This window comes from Eulemur rufifrons, chromosome 30 (assembly GCF_041146395.1).
Source record: "Eulemur rufifrons isolate Redbay chromosome 30, OSU_ERuf_1, whole genome shotgun sequence".
Taxonomy (NCBI): Eukaryota; Metazoa; Chordata; class Mammalia; order Primates; family Lemuridae; genus Eulemur; species Eulemur rufifrons.
In genome coordinates, this window is record NC_091012.1 from 10,492,789 (window position 1) to 10,513,841 (window position 21,053).

At 38.9% G+C, this 21,053-nt stretch overlaps 1 pseudogene; it reads right to left on the reverse strand.

Annotated features, from left to right (window-relative positions):
* Positions 1-810: 810 nt before the first annotated feature.
* On the reverse strand, positions 811-20,593 carry LOC138378402 (ATPase WRNIP1 pseudogene; annotated as a pseudogene).
* Between the last annotated feature and the right edge of the window lie 460 nt (positions 20,594-21,053).

Genomic DNA, 21,053 nt, shown 5'->3' on the forward strand with positions numbered 1-21,053 from the left:
GGAGATTGCGGTCACACTGGGTCCTCAAGTCCTTCCGTTATGAACTTGCTGGAGACCCAGCTTCGTTGCCTTGTGATCCTTCCTAGCCTTGGGGTTTTGTACGCAGAAAATAGGGCATCGTATACAAAGTCCTGGGCACAGTGTTGCAGTGCACGTGCTATTTTGTGTGTGTGCACATGTACAGACCCCCGCATATGCATAGTCCCCAAGGCCATACACAAAATGTTGGCAGTGATTACCTCTAGAGGGTGGGATGTTGACTTTTTATTATCTTTTTTTTTCTTATTTCTCATCTCTATTTTTTCAATTATTTTCCACCCAAGTTATCGTGTGTTACTTGTTTTTTTTTATTTAAAATAGTTTTATCGGCTTGTAAGACCTTTGCATATAAAAAAATACCCAAAACACTATGCAGTATTAAATCACAATTACATTTTTTTACCAATTAAAACTACCCAGAATATACATTTTTTAAAGAAAAAAATCCTACAGAACTGAATTCTGAAATGACATTATGACTTAAATATTATGACAAAACAGATAATTCCTTATAACATTAATTCATTGCACAAAGCTGCCAAATATTTTCATAAGCATAACCATTGCACAGAGTGCAAAAGAACAGAATTTCAATGTCATACATTTAGTTGAAGTAACTGCACCTCCACCTACAGAGCTCTTAAATTTCTGGCACAAAATGTTGGTCTGTTTTAACTTCTACCAGGCAACCAACTTCACAGTCCAGTTACTCCTTCTTTCTGGCCCTTCCTAAAAAAAGAAACATCCTTCTGCTGTCATAACCTGAAAGAGTCAGCACCTCCTTTGCTTGAAAAAATCAACTCCTCTCAACTCTTAAGGCAGGTATTCCTGCTCCACAGCCTCGCTGCACAGGGGGTTGTACTTGGAGCCTTTGCAGTAGCCCAAATCCTTCATCAGCCCGGTTGGCGCCTTCCTCAGGTGCAGAAGGCCCTGAGGCACTGGGGGCAGAGGGCCCTGGTGGTTCCTCAGGCGGGCTTTGATGTTGCTATAGGCGCTGAATACCTCAATGGACTTTAGGGGCTCTGGCAAAATAGACTACACACTGGGCCAGAAGCACCTCGCATTCAGGCATGCCTATAAAATGACAGCCTTGGTAGGCAGCGACTGCTTTTATTAACGCAGATGGGTCTGTCAGACCTATGTCCTTGCTGGCAAACCTCACGAGCCTCCTTGCTACATAGAGCGGTTCCTCTCCTTCCTCGAGCATGCGAGCCAGCCAGTAGAAGGAGGCGTTCTGGTCGGAGTCCCGCATGGACTTGTGCAGGGCGGAGATGCAGTTGTAGTGCTCCTCTCCTGCAGGGTCATACAAAATGTGGGATAGCTGCAGGCCTTCCTTCACATCATTCTCAGTGATCAGAACTCTTCTGGGAGAATAGGTTTGCCCACTCTTCTTACAGAACATCTTCCTGGAGCTTAGCCTGGCCAGCACGGCCAGCTGCAGTCCATTCAACCCAGCCCGGGCGTCCCTGTCATTGAGGTAAGCCAGAGCGTCTACTGCTTTGTCCCCTGTGATCACGGAGGGCTCAGAGCTGCTGTTGCTGCTGTGGCCCAGAGGGTCAGTGGGACGGCTAGAGTCTAGGACATAGATTCCCAGTGAGTTGATCACTCGCATTAAAATAGTCACCATTGCCTCTACTGGAAGTTTCTCAAGAACAATCACCCGACAGCAGCTCAGAAGAGCAGCATTGACCTGGAAGGAAGGGCTCTCAGTGGTTGCCCCGATCAGGGTGATCGTCCCACATTCCACGTGAGGAAGGAAGTGTCCTGCTGAGATTTATTGAACCGATGAATCTCATCAATAAAAAGGATGGTTTTCCTTTTGAAAAAGCTCTTTTCATTTTAAGCTTGTTTTATGACATCTCGCACATGATTTGTCTTGGCATTTGTTGCAGACAATGTCACAAGCCTTGTGCTATGCTTCTTGCTGTTGTTGGCTATGATGTGAGCCAGAGTGGTCTTGCCGCAGCCCGGTGGCCCCCAAAGGATGAGCGAGGGAATTTCGTTGGTCTCCAAGAGCGAGCGGAACAAGGTCTCCTGCCCCACAGCCCTGCTCTGCCCCATGTAGTCCTGCAGCGAGTCAGGACGCATCTTGGCCAGCCGCTTGCCCTCCAGCATCTATGGAATCTCATTGGCGGCCACCGCGCGGGGGTGCAGACGCCCCGCTGCTGGCCCCACACGTGGCGGCGGCAGTGGCGGCGTCCTCCACATCCCAGTGCCCTGGGTTGTCCTTGCTGTCTGCTTCCGCGTCTCCCTCGCCATTGCTGTTGCCCAAGGCCTCCTCCTCCTTCTGCGCCTCAGCCTCGTCCCAGCTGTGCGGAGACGCGTTGCCCACAGCAGCAGGGGCGGCCGCCGGCCCCTTTCCGGACCCCTTCCTCCCGGGCTGCTGGAGCGGCCACCGGGAAGTCGGGGATGGGGCGGGCGCCTCTGGGCGTGGGCGGCGCGTCCTAGCTCTCCCTGCTCTCCCTCTCGCAGCCGTCGTCGCCCTCCTCTCCCTCGCCCTTGCTGCTCTCAGCCGCCATCAGGGTGGCCGGCTGCTTCAGCGTGGAGCTCTCCGACAGCCGCCGCCTCTTGGTGCTGGCGGCCAGGGCCCCTTGGCCCGCTCCCTGGCGCTGTGCGGGTCGGCTGCGGGCTCCGCGTGCCCCGCGGGGTGGAGCAGCAGACAGCGGTCCAGGTGCGAGTTGATGTGCGCCGCGGGCAACATCTGCTGGCACACGGGGCACTGCACCTGGTCAACGTGTGTTACTTGTTTAACCAAAATACGAGGGGAGACATTCCTAAAAATTGGATCTACATCCTTGCTGCACAGGAAATTTAAAATAGAAAACATTCTTCAGGACATTCACAATTCAACTATAAATATTATCATAAAAATGTAATCAGCCACTGACCACACTAAGAGAAATTAAAAGAGAAAACACTAAGATCCCTCAGAAATAGACAAAGGTGAGGCCATCTTCTGCTAAATTCTCTGCAAGCTGCAGGAGTAGAGATTGTAGGCATTTTGATACTTGTTTTTCTCTCTGTGGTGAGAAGAGGACAGAATTCGAGGTCTGCAGGCACCAGCGTTATGGGGACATAAAAGGAATTGAAATGATTTGGGTGAAGTTCCCTGACATCCCACTTAGAGGTGATTTGTGTTAGCCTGCTAGGATTCTAATTTTTCTGGAGGGTTGAATTGAAAATTTACCATGGCTTATGACCTATCAGAAGAAAAGAGATTTTTTTTTAATTAACAGAATCACAATCTTACTATTCTTCCTAATGTGTCTGTATCCGCCAAATGACAGGCGCTAGTGGATGGTAACAGCTACTGCGCACACGCACGTGTAAACGCACAGGCACATGCTCTTGTGCACACTTGCTTCTTGGGGGCTCTTGAACCTTTGGCCTTCTCAGGTTCACGTGTCTGGTCCAGTGCATTGCCTCAGCATTTCATGTTCTTGTTTCCAGACGTGTTGAAAGTGCCTATCTGCTGCTTCCTTTCTGTGCGCACAACATGTAAAATTCATGTCTCACTTTTTTTAGTGCATGAGCATATTTTTTAAAAAGTCAATACTGCTCATCCTTCACGTGTCCCCATCTCTTTTGCAGTCCTGCTCCCAGGGCCACTGCCTGTGGGGAGTGGGGGAAGCCTGCAACAAATGGGACGGGGGGATGGTCTTCCTCCTCCTCCTCCTCACTGTGGAGGTGTGAAGGACCACAGAGGAGCCACCCTGGGGATGGAGTTTTATGGCCTGTCAGGGTCAGCAAGAAAGCCTGGGGGCAGGGAGGGGCCAGGGCCAGCTCTTTCCCCACTACCCACTGTCCATTAGTCAGGCTTTTACGGGCCCCTTGTGCGGAGACTACTGGACCTTTCTAAAGATCTGCCTTGGTTCTCTAAGATTTAGAGAAAGCCAATCCTTTAGGACTCATTTTTTGCCACCTTTGAAAAATAATGATAGTTCTTTTAAAACATTTAAGATTCCAAGAGCAACAAAATGAAAAATGGCTGAATGTTCCTGAACTGAATTCTCCCTGGCAGGCGGAGGTAAATCCTGCCTGACTTCACTTGAAGATTGGGGGCTGATCTTGTGGTTTTTCTTCACAGAGGGTCGAGGCGCGCCTGGGTTTGTCTGCACCATTTATTCTTTCCCACAATAATTTCCAGGTCTGACTTGGCTTTTTGGTATTGAGTTGTCAAGGTAAAGAAAAAAGCAGAGGGTCGCAGGAATGGGTGTTTGTGATGAGGAGCGAAACGGCAGTTTTTCAATAGTATTTTAAGAAGTCAGCACGGCCCCAAAGGTAACGTTATTATTATTTTTTTTTTCTCTTAGTGGTTCTATATTCAGGAGCACAGATGACTGTTTTCCCTGAGTGTTCCTATGTGGGCAGGATTTTTCCCATACCATGGCTGAGAGGTGAAAAAGGTGGGTTTTAGACTGATTCAGTGACCAAAGATAGAACCAACATCTGCAGGCCTGTTCACCTGAGACACAGGTGGATATGAATCCTCCTGTGTATCTTGACAGGTGGTGCTAGTGGCAAGATCAAGGTCAAATGGGCTATAGCTTAGCTTAAAGAAGGATGTGGTCGTTTTTTATTCTCTTGCCAGGACTCTTATTGGCAAGTCTGCCACCTGGTCATGGTCTGGCTTTCTCAAAATGGCCCTCCTCAAACTTGGGCTCAACCAGGGTATCAAAAACTCTGACCTGGAGTGCAAAACTCCCATCAAGGCTGCTTTGTTTGAGCATGGCTATCACATTATGCTGTGGGGATATGACTGGGAGACCTCCTATTGTGTCATCTCGCTTATGTTACTCTGCTATATGCTTCACTTTCTGAAATATATGTCAAATTTGTCCATGGTTCTTGGATTCAAAAGTTCTGAAATAAAATGCTGAATTTACCTGTTAATGTAAGAAGCAAATTAGATTACTAGTGGGCACCAAACATTTATTAAAATGTTTGGAGTTAAGTTCAAGTTTATTGTAGGCAAGAAGAAATCACTAAAATTAATATCCATTTTCTCAGCCTATATTTAAATGATGGCATAATTTAATCCCAAAATTTTACTTTTTATTTCAGTAATTTATACCATATTTTACAACATTTATGTTGTTCATTTGGAAATGCCAAGCATTTCTTAACTTCAAAAGGCTGTATTATTGCTTCTCTATTTTATGTAAAAATAGCACCAATCTTCATGGCAGCATGCAATTAAAAATTGTAGATATTGAAAGTATTACCTTTTTTTGAGACAGGGTCCTAATCTATTGCTAAAGAATTATTTTTATTTGCATCCATTAAAGTACAGAGAGAAAAGACAAAAGAATTATTTTTAAATAGTATATCTATGTTATCTTCAGTATTTTATGTATCAAAATTTCTCTTATTCTTGTTTTCAAGTCAATATTACTGTGTTTCTTTTGAGTGTATGTTTCCTCAGATGAGTGCATTGTATTTTTTATTTTGCACCTGAATATTATGAAATGGATGATAATGTTCAGCTCTGTACACTTAAAATAATGTGGTACATGATTTCTGTATGCATTGGGCATATGTTTGCTGCCTATAAAATATCTGTGCTTTTTTTGACTTTATAAAAATTGCCCACACATGGTTCAGGACTTACATTGTCCATGCTTGTTCAGAACTTATCGTGTGTGGGTGTGTGCGCACTCTCACGAGTGTGCCGGTTGGTTATCAATGATTGCTTTAGCCTATCTATGTGAGTGGTGAAGGAAATAGTCTTAAATTCACAATATATTTATTGTTTGAATTTATATTATTTTATGAGAGAAACAATTTTGTTATTTGAAGGTGATTTTTGAAAAGTTTTCTAATTATCTCTTTAGGTAGCCAAATTTTTAATTGTGGTAAAATACATAAAATTGTTATATCAAACATTTTTAAGTATACAGTTTAGTAGTGTTAAGTATATTCACATAGTTTTTCAACATATTTCTAGATCATTTTTATCTTATTAAACTAAAAGTGAATAGCCATTAAACAGGAAATGATTCTTTCTACCTCTTTCTAACTCCTGAAAAACATCACTTTACTTTCTCTTTCTATGAATTTGACTACTTCACATACTTTATGAGTATAATAATACAGTGACTGTTTCTTTTTGATTGCTTTGTTTTACTTAACATATTATCCTCAACGTTTGTCCTTGCTATAATATGTGTCAAGATGAACATTTTTAAGGCTAAATAACATTCCATTATATGTATATGCCATATTTCTTTATCTACTCATCGATAAAGGGACATTTTGTTTGTTTCCAGGTATTGTCTTTAGTAAATAATGCTGCAATGTATGCAAATGTGCAAATATCTATTCCATGTTTTGCTTTGAATAAGTTTGAGATATTTTGGATACACTGATGTAGTACCATGTGCATATTCTTGCTTTTGTTGTGTGTTAACTTTGATATTATATCCAAGAAATCATTACAAAGTGTAATTGTAATGAAGCTTCCCTTTTATATATGCTTCTAGGAGTTTAATATTTATAGGTCTTACATTTAAGTCTTTGTCTATGTTTTTAATTGACACTTATAATTGTGCATATTTACAGGATACAATTTGACGTTTCACATATATATGTTGTATAATAATGAAATCATGATATTTAGTGTATTCATTACCTCATGCATTTATTATTTCTTCGTGGTGAAAATATCCACAAGCTGGTCTTCTAACTATTTGGTAATATACAATACCTTACTCTTAACCATTTTCATCTTACTGTGCAATAGAAAACCAAAACTTGTTTCTTCTTTCTAATTGTAATTTTGTACCAGTTAACCAACCTCACCTCTTCGTCCACTTCCCTTAGTCTCTGGTAACCATTGTTCTACTTTCTGCTTCTATGATCTCAACTTTTTTTTAAACATACCACACATGAGTACATTCTACAGTATTTGTATTTTTGTGTCTGGCTTATTCCACTTAACATTTTGTCCTTCAGATCCATCCATGTTTGTATGCCAGTACCATGCTGTTTGGTTACTATAGCTTTTTAGTAAATTTTGAAGTCATATACTGTGACTTCAGGTTTGTTCTTTTTGCTCAGGATTGCTTTTGCTATTTGGGATATTTTCTAGTTTCATATTCATTTTAGGGATTTTAAAAAATTTCTGTGATGAATGTCATTGATATGTTGATAGAAATTACATTGAAGTTGTACATCACTTTGGGTAGTATGGCCATTTAAAAATTATTTTTCAAATCCATTAACAAAAGGTAACTTTCCATTTATTCATGTGTATTTCAATTTCTTCATCCCTATTTTATAGTTTTTAGTATCTATATCTTTCAACTTTTTAAGTTTATTGCTAGATATCTTAATTTTTTACAGCTAGCGTAGATGCAGGAAAAGCATTTGACAACATTCCTTTATAATAAAAACACTCAAAAAATTAGGTATACAAGGTATGTATATCAACACAATAAAGGCCATATGTAAAAAAAAACCAATGATAACACAGTGAGGAGGGAAATGCTGCAAGCTTTTTCTCTGAGATTTCCAACAAGACAAGGATACCTGTTTTCACCAGTCCTATTCAACGTAGTACTGGAAGCCATTGTGGGAAAGAGAGGAGAAAGAATTAAAATCATTTAAACTGGAAAGTGAGAAGACAAATTGTCCCTGTTTGCAGACAAAGTGATCTTATATTTTAAAAAAAACCTAAAAAACTACACACAACCCCAAAATTGTTAGAACTCTTAAAAAATCAGTAAAGTTACAGAATACAAAATCAACATAAAAATTAATAGTATTTGTCTACACTAACAGTAAACTAAAATAGAAATGTTAAAATTCAGTTTAGAAAGGCTACAAAAAATAAGTCAGTCTATTTTGAGTTCTTGTTTGTGTATAGTACAAGGTAAGGTCCAACTTTAATTTGTCTGATTTGAATTTCCAGTATTCCTAACCTTATTTGTTGAAGAGACTTTCCTTTCCTCACTGTGATGTTCTGGTGAGAATTTCTGAGAATAAGTTGTCAATATATTATACTTGAGTGTTTATTTCTGGGCTTTTAAATCTATTTAATCATCTATTTGTCTGTCTTTATGCCAGTACCACACTGTTTTGAATAACATAGCTTTGTAATATGTTTTGAAATTGAAAAATCTGTTGCTTCTGTGTTTTCCTATTACAATATTGTTTCTTCTGTTTTTTTTTTTAATCTTTTGAGATTCCATAGAAATTTTAGAATATTTTAACACTTCTGTAAAAATTTGCATTGGTATTTTGACAGAGATTTCATCAAATCTGTAGATCACTTTGGGTAGCATTGACATATTAATAATATTAAATCTTTTAGCTTTTGAAAAAAAGTGTTTCCAGTAGTTTTTTGTTTAATTTCCACATAGTTGTGGACATATCACTTTCCTTTTGATTTTTACTTCTAGTTTTATTCTATTGTAGTCAGCAATAATACTTTGTGTGATTTTTATGTGCTTAAATTTGTTGAGACTTGTTTTGTGGCTTAGCAGGTTGTCTATCTGCCATAATGTGCTATGTTTGCTTAAAAATAGTGTGTAGAGTGGAGAGTTCAGTATAAGACTTTTAGGTGTAATCTATAGTGTTCACATCTTCTGTTTCATTTTGTTCTTTTGTCTCTTGACTTCTTTTCATTATTGAAAGGGTGGTATCAAATTATACTACTGTTCTTGTGATATTGTCTGATTCTTGCTTCAATTCTGTAAAAAGTTGCTTCATATATTTGGGAGCTGTAGTGGTAGATGCATATGGATTAATACTTGTGATAGCTTCCTGATTAATGGACTCTTTGATCATTATATAATGCCCTTTGCTATCCCCTATGACAATTTTTCATGTAACATATATTTTGTCAATGTGGGAGTATTTGACATTGCATTCAATAACTTTTTTCAATTCTTTTACTTACAGTCCTCTGTGCCCTTACATCTAAAGTAAGTTTTTTGCTGGGTGCGGTGGCTCACTCCTGTAATCCTAGCACTCTGGCAGGCCAAGGTGGGTGGATTGTTTGAGCTCAGGAGTTTGAGACCAGCCTGAGCAAGAGCGAGACCCTGTCTCTACTAAAAATAGAAATAAATTAGCTGAACAACTAGAAATATATAGAAAAAATCAGCTGGGCATGGTGGCACATGCTTGTAGTCCCAGCTACTCAGGAGGCTGAGGCAGGAGGATTACTTGAGCTCAGGAGTTTGAGGTTGCTGTTAGCTAGGCTGACGCCACAGCACTTTAACCCAGGCAACAGAGTGAGACTCTGTCCCCCACCCAAAAAAAGTAGGTCTTTTGTAGAAAACGTAGAGTTGGATCATATTTCTTCAATTTATTCAGACAAAATATGTCTTGTGATTGATTTAATTTATTTTAGAGAAAGTAAATACTGAAAGGCAATAACTTGCCTTTTATTTATTTCTGTAAGTCTTATAGCTATCTTGTTCTTGTTTTCTTTTACTGTCTTCCTTTGTGTTTTGCTGATTTTTGTAGTGATGTTTTGATTCCTTTCTCATTTCCTTTTGTGTATCTACTATGTTTTATTATGTTTTTCTTTTTTCTTTAAAACCCCAAGAGCATTTGAGATGTGTATATACCATAGATATTTTGTTTGTGTTTACTATACTTATTTTTAAAAATCTGCCTATTATAACAAACTATTTTAAGCTGAAAACTTTAACTGAATACAAAGTCCCTGCCTTTTTACATCGCATTCTGTTGAAATCACAGATTATATACTTTTTATTATGTACCCATTAACACAAATTTGTGGTTACTTTAAGGGTTTGTCTATTCAAATCTATAGCAGAATTAAAAGTATTTTATTCACCATCATTATGATAACACAGAATACTATATGTATGCACACAATTACATTTACCGTGGAACTTGATATACTCACATAACTATGTGGCTAATATTTTACTTTTCATTATGAAGAACTGACTGCTGCTCCTCCACCCAAGTCATTCTATAAAAAAGACACCTGCACCGGAATGTTTATAGCAGCACAATTCACAATTGCAAAGATGTGGAAACAACCCAAATGCCCATCAATTCATGAATGGATTAGCAAAATGTGGTATATGTATACCAGGGAATATTACTCAGCTATTAGAAATAATGGCGATATGGCATCTCTTTGGTTCTCCTGAAGAGAGTTGGAACCCATTCTATGAAGTGAAGTATCCCAAGAATGGAAAAATAAGCACCACATGTACTCACCAGCAAACTGGTTTCCCTGAGTGCACATTTGGGAATAACACCAATTGGGTATCGGACAGAGGCGGGGTCTGGGGGGAAGGGATGGGTGTATACATACTTGATGAGTGCAATGCACACTGTTTGGGGAATGGACACGCTTGAAGTTCTGACTGGGGGGGATGCGGGTGGGTGGAGGGGATGAGTGCATACCTACATAATGAGTGTGATGTGCACTGTCTAGGGAATGGACACACTTGAAGCTCAGACTCGGGGGGATGGGGAGGCATGGGCAATATATATAACCTGAACTTTTGTACCCCCATAATGAGCTGAAAAAAAAAAAAAGAACTGACTGCTTTTTGCAATTTGTGTAGGGTATGTCCCTTGAGTATAAATTGTTTAAGCTTTTTTGATCTTTGAAATGTTTTGTTTTCAACTAATTTTTAATTTTCAACTAATATTAATTTTTGCTAGAAATAGTGTTCTGGTTGTTAGTTGTCATTTTTTCAACACTTTGACTGTATCATCCTATACCTTTCTGGCTTGCAAGGTTTTTTTGCTAAAAAATCTGTTGATCATCCCATAAGAGTGCCCTTGTACATGACAAGTCACATTTTTTCTTGCTGATTTTCAAGATTCTCTTTGTAATTTTTAAATTTTTGATTATGATGTGTCTTGTTTTGGATCTTTTTCTGTTGTTTCTAGTTAGAGTAGTTTTAGCTTCTTTAAATTTTATGCTATCTTCTTCAACTTTAGGAAGTTCTCAGACATTATTTCTTCAGGTATGCTCCCTGCTCATTTCTCTCTCTCTTTTTTTTTCCTCTCTTGTCTGTAATTACAAATGGCCTATTACTAAGCATGCTGGGTTTTTTTTTTCTTCTACATCAAGTCTGTTCTTGCTTTAGTGAATCTTTAAATTCAGTTTTTATATTTATCAGCTCCATACTTTACATTTGTGGGTTTTATTCAAGTTCAAATCTCTTTGTTAATAATATCAATTTCTTTGTGCATTTTTTTCTTTTTCTTTAGTTGTCTGTGTTCTCATTAAGCTAACAGGGCATCTTTAAAAAAGTTATTTTAAATACTTTTAAAATTACTTTATGTGTGACCGCAAACTAGTACAACTTCTGTCAAAAGTAATATGGAGATACCTCAAAGAGATACAAGTAGAACTACCATTTGATCCAGCAATCCCATTACTGGGCATCTACCCAAAAGAACAAAAGGCCTTCCATAAAGAAGACATTAGCACCAGAATGGTTATAGCAGCACAATTCACAATTGCAAAGATGTGGAAACAACCCAAGTGCCCATCAATACATGAGTGGATTAATACAATGTGGTATACATATACCATGGAGTTCTACTCAGCCACAAAAAACAATGGTGATATAGCACCTCTTGTATTATCCTGGATAGAGCTGGAACCATTTTACTAAGTGAAGTATCACAAGAATGGAAAACCAAGCACCACACGGACTCACCATCAACTTGGTATTAACTGATCAACACTTAAGTACACATATAATAATAATATTCATTGGGTGTCAGGCAGATGGGAAGGAGGAGGAGGGGATGGATATATACACACCTAATGGGTGTGGTGTGTACCTTATGGGGGATGGACATGCTTGAAGCTCTGATTCAGCTGGGGCAAAGTCAGTATACATAACCTAAACATTTGTACCCCCATAATATGCTGAAATAAAATCAAATCAAATAAAAATTACTTCATAGATCTTCACTTCGTTATGGTCGCTTGAATATTATTGTTGTCCTTTTATTGGACTATATTTCTTGGTTATTTTGATGTCTTGGTTCATTTTTGATGAGATTTTTGTTATTTTAAAAAACCTGCCTATTCCATCTTTTATTGAATGGATTTGTTCAGGGGAAATTTAGCACCATGCAGCCACACTGGACATTCTGGGCACTTCTCCAAACTGTTGGCAGGATGTGTCTTCTCTGGAGTACTCTGTATATTTTCCCACTAAAAAAGCTTTGTCTGTTTCTTGTTAAAAGCGCTCCGTCTTTACCTTCCATGATGAATTCCATATGTTGTGCAGTCTCTCTGTTGCTGTAATTGCTATTCACCTTTGTTCTCACTAGAGTCAGCATGCCATTTAAACTATATCTGAATTATTTTCAGCACTACATATTAAAGGAAGCAATAAGCAGTCTTTTGAAATAACCAGAGAAACCCAGGACTTTGGATATAAGATTGGATTAAGTGTTCACTCAAATATTTCTGAAGACCAGAGATTTAAAATTGAAGAGAATATTTCTAAATATGATCAATTTGATGAGTCCTTCATTAAAACTTTATTGTTCTTCCACCAACAAATACTACCACCAGATGCCAAAATCTACAACTGTGATCAGTATAGTGAGGAGTATATCCAATCATCATTGCTTAATCAATATCAGGGAATAGAAAATTGGGAAAACCTTACATGTCCAATAAAACCATAAATAATTACCAGGATATTTATATTGATGAGAGAAATTATCAATGCAAGAAACCTGAAAAAACTTGAACCAAGTCTCATGCTCTATAAAATATCAGAAAGGTCAATATCCAGAGAACCAGTACAAATGTAAAGCATGTGAGAATGTCTTTCATCAATGTTTAAAGCTTATTAGCCATGAGGATATCCATATTCAAGATTATTCCTACAAATGTAATGAATGTGTAGAAGCTTTTTCCCAGTCAGGGAAATATTCTCAAAATCAGGGAATTCATATTGGAGAATATTCATACAAACATAATAAATGTTAGAAAATCTTTAGTCAGCCATTCAATCTAAGAAAACATAACACAGTCCATACTGAAGAAAACCTCCACAAATGTAAAGAATGTGGCAAAACTGATATCCAATTGGTATCATTCCCAAATGTGCATTTAGGTGATGATCAGGGAAACCAATTTTCTCGTGAGTACATGTGATGCTTGTTTTTCCATTCTTGGGATACTTCACTTAATATAATGGGTTCCAACTCTCTCCAGGAGAACCATAGAGATGTCGTACCTCCATTATTTCTTATAGCTGAGTAATACTCCATGGTATACATATACAATTTACTAATCCATTCATGCATTGATGGGCATTTGGGTTGTTTCCATATCTTTGCGATTGTGAATTGTGCTGCTATAAACATTAGGGTACAGGTGTCTTTGTCATAGACTGGGGTGGGGGGTGGGGGTGGGGGGAGGGGATGGGTGTATGCCTACATGATGAGTACAGTGCACACTGTCTGGGGAATGGACATGCTTGGAGCTCTGACTCGGGGAGATAGGCGGTACATGGGCAACGTATGTAATTTGAACTTTTGTACACCCATAATAAGCTGAAATAAAAAAAATAAAGAAAAATTGTATATATATAAAAAAAAGAATGTGACAAAACTTTTACTCAGTTTTCAATCCTTAGACGACATCAGAGAGTTCATTCATACTGGGGAAAAACCCTACAAATGTGAAGAATGTGGCAAAGCCTTTCCACTCTAGTTCAAACCTTAGTCAACATCAAAACATTCATACTGGAGAAAAACCCTACAAATATGACAAATGTGATAAAGCCTTTAACCGTCGTTCAGACCTAACTCAACATCAGAGAATTCACACTGGAGAGAAGCCCTATAATTGTAAGAATGTGGTGAAACTTTTACTCAGTTTTCAAGCCTCAGAAAACATCAGAGAATTCATACTGGACAGAAAACTTACAAGTGTAAAAAATGTGACAATATCTTTTACTGTAGTTCACACCTTACTCAACATCACCAACTTCATACTACAGAAACCCAATATGTGTAATACATGTGAAAAATCTTTTATTCCAAGTATACCTACAACTTAGACATCTCCAGAGAGTTCATAGGGAAAGAAACTTTACAGGTGCAATGTATGGAAGTATTTAATCCAAACCTAAGTCTAAGTTCATCAGGGGATTCACACAAGTAAAAGCTGAAGCACATTTTCAGATTTTAAACTAACCCAGAGTATTTATTGTACAGAATAATGTGAAGTTAAAGCAATTAGATAATTTATCTGATCATATTTTTCAAAAGAACAAGAACATTGATTTTTTTTTTTTTGAGACAGAGTCTCACTCTGTTGCCCAGGCTAGAGTGAGTGCCGTAGCGTCAGCCTAGCTCACAGCAACCTCAAACTCCTGAGCTCAAGGGATCCTCCTGTCTCAGCCTCCCGAGTAGCTGGGACTACAGGCATGCACCACCATGCCCGGCTAATTTTTTCTATATATATTTTTAGCTGTCCATATAATTTCTTTCTATTTTTAGTAGAGATGGGGTCTCGCTCTTGCTCAGGCTGGTCTCGAACTCCTGAGCTCAAACGATCCGCCCACCTCGGCCTCCCAGAGTGCTAGGATTACAGGCGTGAGCCACCGCGCCCGGCCAAGAACATTGATATTTAGACAGGCATAATTATATTCAGTGGGTAGTTTGTATAGACAGCATTTGAAATTTTTGAAAAGCAAATATTAATGTAATTCAATTCTTAGTTTGTATTATACCTTCATTCCTAATGTTTATATGAAAATATGTGATCTGATGTTTCTTCATCAGAGCTATGAGAGGCCATTCAATATTAGGTGTATATGATTAATATCAATTTTTTATGAAAGTTTAATGGCAAATGTAAAATAAATTAATAAAATATAATGAAAGATGCTGTTGGTGTTGGAATCATAAAATAATGATATGTGCAAGTGTACAGTAGGTAATCAGTTTTTTCCTTCTGTATTAAAGTAAGAGAAAAACATCCTAAATTTTCAAAATAAATCATTTTACCAATTGCTCCTTACGTAAGAAAAAACTGGCCAATTATGTAAAATACTGACATATCTGAACAATAGAATGAAATAGAAGTCTTAAATACTATTTGATGTGCTAGAGGACATAGAAATATTGAATGTTATTTGATGTGATAGCAATAAGAACATCTTCACATATATTAGAGGAAAGTGAAGATAACTCCTATCTGAAAGGTTGTATATGTATTAAAATCAATGTGCACTAAATAGCCTCAGTCTTTAAATTTAAAGAAAACATAACTCTAAGATCACTATAGTAGACAGAAAATAATCTTTCTTGAGTGCTTATGACCTAGGAGCATATAGTGGATTTTAAAATGCTTTATTTAGTCTCTGGGTTAATTAATTTGTTTTGATTAGTAAAACTAAATGGTTTTTAATGTTTTAACAGTGATGTGCAATGAGTGAAATGTTACCTTGCCACCAATGTTAAACTATCTGATGTTGTCCAAGATTGTAGTTAACAGACAAAAATGATGAAGTATTTGGGTAACACAATGGAATAACTTCTTTAGTAATCTATTTTTTTGAGGACCTAAACTTTCAATAATATTGTAATATTACTCTCATAGTTACTATTTTGTGTCCTTTTTCTCTCTTTTTTTGTAACTATGGGTATGTTGATATAGTTACAATAAAGATTATATGGGAGCATAATTCAAAGCCATACCTTTAAATTTTAAATCGCTATTCATAAAATTTTATGCAATATTCTTCTTTGCACATGGTGCTTTTCTGGGCTAGTTGAACACATAGAGATGTTTTGTTTAGATTTACATTGAATGCAGTATACAATATTTCAGACTAAAAATAAACTGTGTATAAGAGAACTATAGAGGAAGAAATGCGTGTGTGTGTGTGTGTGTGTGTGTGTGTGTACCTATCTTCAGAAGAAAATGGAAACAATGATCAAAACAAATTTCAGAAGAGTTGGCGATGTACAAGCAAACTAGACCTTACAAATTCTCAAAGCAAACTGAGTTTCTCTGCTGTACATTAAATTTATTTCTTGCAAATCTCATGTCTCCAGGGTGCAGAATCCCTTCATACAAATCCTGTCTTTTTAACTTTCTGCTTATTCAGTTAGAGTAATTATATGATTTTATTGTCCCTGGGAATTGTTGAGCATAGGTGGACTGTCACATGCTCACACCTCCATCCTTCAAGCTGCACAAAACAGGAAGATAGAGTTTCTAGCTGTAGCTTCTCGGTTTCAAACTTATCCACAAAGTTGATTGATAACATGAATGTGGAGGTTTTCATATGCTTTTCTAACAGTAATTCTTCACCTAGCTTTTGTACCTTCATCTCAGCTGATAACTGGCTTCTGTGACCACTTGCAAAGTTCCCAGTAATGGCCAATCCATGGTTAATGCCACGTGGTTATCTTCCTTACTCTAGGGTGTAATGCATTTTTCTACTAAAAACTTGTTTAATCCCTCTGGCATTTTAGGAGCATCCCTGTACTCCATTCCTTCAGGTCACATATGTTGATAATTCCAACACTATACTCTTCTGTAACACGTTTTACACTCATACCACTGTCTGGTTTCTCTAGTAGATTGACTTTTTGTGCTATAGATAAATGTAAATGCTTCCTGCTTTTCTTATCATTGTTATCCGTAGGAGTATCTGCAAGGCTTTTGACAATTTTAACATATCTTTATACCACAAAGCAGAGAATAAGCAAAAAACACAGTAAGCAATACATGTAGGTCTTGAAACTATGTGGGGCACCATGGGGAATGTGCCGTTGCTGCCTCCGGCCTGCACACATGCCATTTTATTAAGTATTGCCCTTTGTGGGCCTGCTTGCATGGGGAAATATGGGTGTGCACAGAAAAGAGCTATTGCAGCTGAAGGGGACTGAGAGGGTCTTTTTTCCCCTTGGGGACATGGAATAAGCTGTGTCTTGTACAATTGTATTATGACTGTGACTTATCACGTTAGGTCAGATTTAAAACTTTCCACATGTGTCATGTTGACTCTGAAAAAGTTTTGGCTTTTGGAACATTTCAAGTTTCAAATTTTTGGTTTAGGGATGTTCAACCCGTCCTTACCATCCATTCCCATACATTTAGGCATACATGCTATGCTCAAAGACACATATCTACTAAATTGGATCCAAATTTTTTTTCTGGTTAGTTTCAAGGTCAGTATAAATAGAGGTTTGGTCAAGATTCTGGAATTATGGCGCCCAGATTTACATCCTGGATCTCACCACTTTCTATCTCAGAGATCTGGGCCACATTTTTGAGCTTCAGTTTTCTCAACTGGAAAATGTGTTAATTATGGTTCCCTTCTCATAGTTTTAGAAGGGATTAATCTTCTCAATAAATATTACCTGTTAAGTTGTTTTCTGTTTTTCTTTGATCTATGGGCTTTGTGGTTATGGGCACTGGCTTGAGGTAAGCAAAGGAGAAAAATGAGGTTCCAGTCAAAGGCATTTTCAAGGTGAATAATGGGGAGGTTAATATTATAGATGACACTAAGGGGCAGGAAAAAGAGGTAAAGGCATTTTTCCTGTCTATGGCTTCCCACCCATCTCTGAACATGGAAGGTGGATCACTACTCAGGTGATCTATGAAAGAAAGAAAGAAGGGAGGAAGGAAGGGAGGACATAATTTGATGTACAAGGCCCAAGCCAGCAGAGCCCCCTGGGACAGGACAGAGATAGCAGTGACTGCAAATAATTCCATTTTCTATTTCTGTTGTGTTTTTTATCTTTTCCCTTGGTTACTTACACATTTTTTTCTTTTTCCAGCTAAAACTAATTCAATCTTCTTTACAATTTCTGTTCTTAAAAGAGAATGGTCCAATAATAGAGGATTGGTTGAATAAATGATGTATGCCCCTTCATTGGAACCTTAGGCATTTATTAAAAATTAGATTTAAAAACATGAGGAAATGCTTATGTGAGATGATATACTATTAAAATAGCAATTACATTCATAACTTAAAAATTATAGCCAATGTTGTACGGTATGAGCTCAAAATTTAAAGTCCATAAAAAGTGACCTGGAGGAACTATGCCAAACATTAAGAATGGGGTGTTGCTTATAGGGATTATGTGAAAGATTTATTTCTTTGGTTTCTTTGTACTTTTATAATTTCCAAAATTTCTACAAAGAATGTTACTTAAAGCTCTAATTAGGAATGAAAATTCCTTTTAAATAAGCAATACAGAACTTTAAAGGAAGAATATAGCATGGGTCTGTGTGTTTCTTTCAAGATCGTGTTTTGTCTGTGCAGTGATTCAGAGAGAACCAGGTGATTTCAACAGCCTGTGTGGTCATCAAAAAGGCATTACTTTAATGCATCACATAGGGTCCCAGATTCACAAACAGGCATCCACTAAACATTGGGAAGTCCACGAATGGCATTGACTTTGTAGAGGGTCTGTGAAGGGGGAAAAGCAGGTTTCAAAACACTAGGACAGAGTCAAATCTATTTTTAAACAGAAAATATTAGCAATGTTATTATGCATGAGAAAAAGGTCCAGGGGACACAATCCCCTATTATTGGACATTTCTGTTTTTCCAATTCCTTATGATTTTAAAAATGTTGGGATGAACATCTTGGTCCTCATTTAAATTTCTCAAAAAATGCCTTCCTGGAAGTGGCTTAATGACTGTTACGGGAACGAGAGCCCTCCTGCAATGATGGGCCCTAGGGTTCAGACCTCTCTGCAAAGTGCCTTCCTGGTAGCAAGTCCCCATGTGTCCTTCTCAGGTCACAGTTGGCCTCAGGATGCCAAGGAGTCTGATGCTGTGATCCCCCTCTCAGACATTTCATGAATTAAGGTGCAACTGCTCTGCTTCCTGGTGGTCACAGGGAAAGGCTTTGGAGCATTCTGTGACCCTGAAGAATGACAGGGTCCCCTTGATGAAGAAGATGGAGATTGCTGAAGCACAAATGATGTCTCCTCAGCATCAGAAATGGGTGCACAATCTATCCAATCACTCTTCTCTCCAGGTAGGTGCTGTAGTGAAGGCCACACCCCTACATGCTGGGGTATGTGAGTCTCAGAAAACTCAAAAAGAACTCATACAAGATGAGACCCATGCAGGAGTAAAATCTCAAGAACTTCCCCTGAAATGGGAAGGTAATATCATCTACTTTGCTGATTGTTTTCTCATCCTTTCAATAAATATTCATTAAGTGCCTAGGGCCAGGCGTGGGTATGGGAATCTCATCCTCATGGAACTTTTGCCCTTAATGGTATATAAATAAGCAAATCTCTGCAAAGGTGGGAAGGCTCTGGTGAAGAGGACAGGGGCTGTGGGACAGGAGTCAGGAAAGCTCTCTCAGGAGAGGCCTCACCTGAGAAGACTACTGTGACACAGATTCTTAGGAACATGTAAAACTGCCATCATATGATTAAGAATATCTCTTATCAAATATAACTTGGAGAATCAATCTAGCATAAAGTTTGTTGATGGCACCCCTGTCCATAGTTTTAGAACTTTTAGGGCAGTTTGTTCGTGTTCCTAAAGCTGCACTATTGTCACTAATTTACAGCCAATTATAACAACCAAATCCAATACTAAAACCCAAAATTCATTCCTGGATACTGCAAGGGGGTGGGGCGGGTTTCTTCTCGCCTGCCTGCTGACTCAGAACAGTGCCTGGAAGAAATTCCTGCCTCAGTTGACAGGTGGACTTCATGCTCAGCCAAAATCTCCTACAGAGGCCAGAACCAGTCCTCAGGCTGAAGGGCATGCCTCAGTGCCGGGAGGGGTGTTCAGCTGCTGTTAGACATGAGACCTCAGCATCTTATCGCCGGAGAATTCAGGTGTTCTTCGTCCTTCTCTGTGCTTTCCACATTTCTATACAGTTTTCACAGTTAACTTAGAAAATCTCACACACACACAAACAAACAAACAAAAAAAACCCATCCATACAAGTGCTCTTTCCTATCCCAGACTCACATTTCATGTATCTGACATTCTGTGACATTTTAGGGTAGTTACTAACTCAGTCATTTTCAAAGTTTTTTTTCTTCATTTTCTTTTCCTTATTTGATGTCATTTTCCTCCAACAATTATGTGGTCAGATACCAGGATGTGAAAATGAGTTGGTGGTTTTTCTAGGATAATTACCAAGTTCTAATGCATTATCATTACTTACTATACATGTATTCACATGATAGTCTTTTCAAAAATTTCATCAAAGCTTGAGTTAAGATTTAGGAGATAGAAAAAAAATTCATCAAAGTAAATATTCCTCTTCACATTAGCTTTCACCTCGATGTTCTGGAAAAGTCTTGCACCCTTTGTATGAAAGTGCCATTATTCAGTGCACTGTTACCTGCCACAGTGCCTACATCTCCTCGCTGACCATCTCAGACGTACTTCTCTTGAGCTTGAACTCAGCCAACTCCACCTCTGCAGCTTGTCCAGCTCCGAGATGACCTGGTCCCGCTGGCTCATCATGAGCTTGTGCTTGCTGTACACGGCATCCCGCTCCTCCCGGTATTTCTCCGACTCCTTGGGGTCTTCACCTCTGTGGTCCTCAGCTCTGTCAGCTCCATCTCCCATTACAGGCCCTTGTTCTGGGCTGGGGCCTCATTCAGCTCATGGTGGATGCCTCCAACCTCCTCAGGAACAGGGCGCTACTGGTGCTGCATCTGGAGGGCCGTGTCCCTCTGCTGGGTCAAGGTCAGCAGGCGCTGGTTCTCCTCCCCCAGCTGCTCCAAGCGGCTCAGGTCTGAGTTGTAGATGGCTACTTTTTCGGCTGTCTTCCGTACTTCTCCCACAGGGGACCATAGTCCTTAACTACCTCCCGCTTGTCCATAGCCATAGCTTGCTGAGGATCTCGGATGACCCACTGTGCTTCAACACCCGCTGCTGGGCCCAGAAGTCTCCAGTCTCCTGATCCTCCTCGCGGAGTCGCTCCTTGTCCTCCTGCGACTGCTGCAGCAGGCCACGCTCCCGCAGTGTCATCTTTCAGCTGGGTCTCGGCACTCAGTGGCCGGCTGCAGAGTGTGTGGTAGAAGTC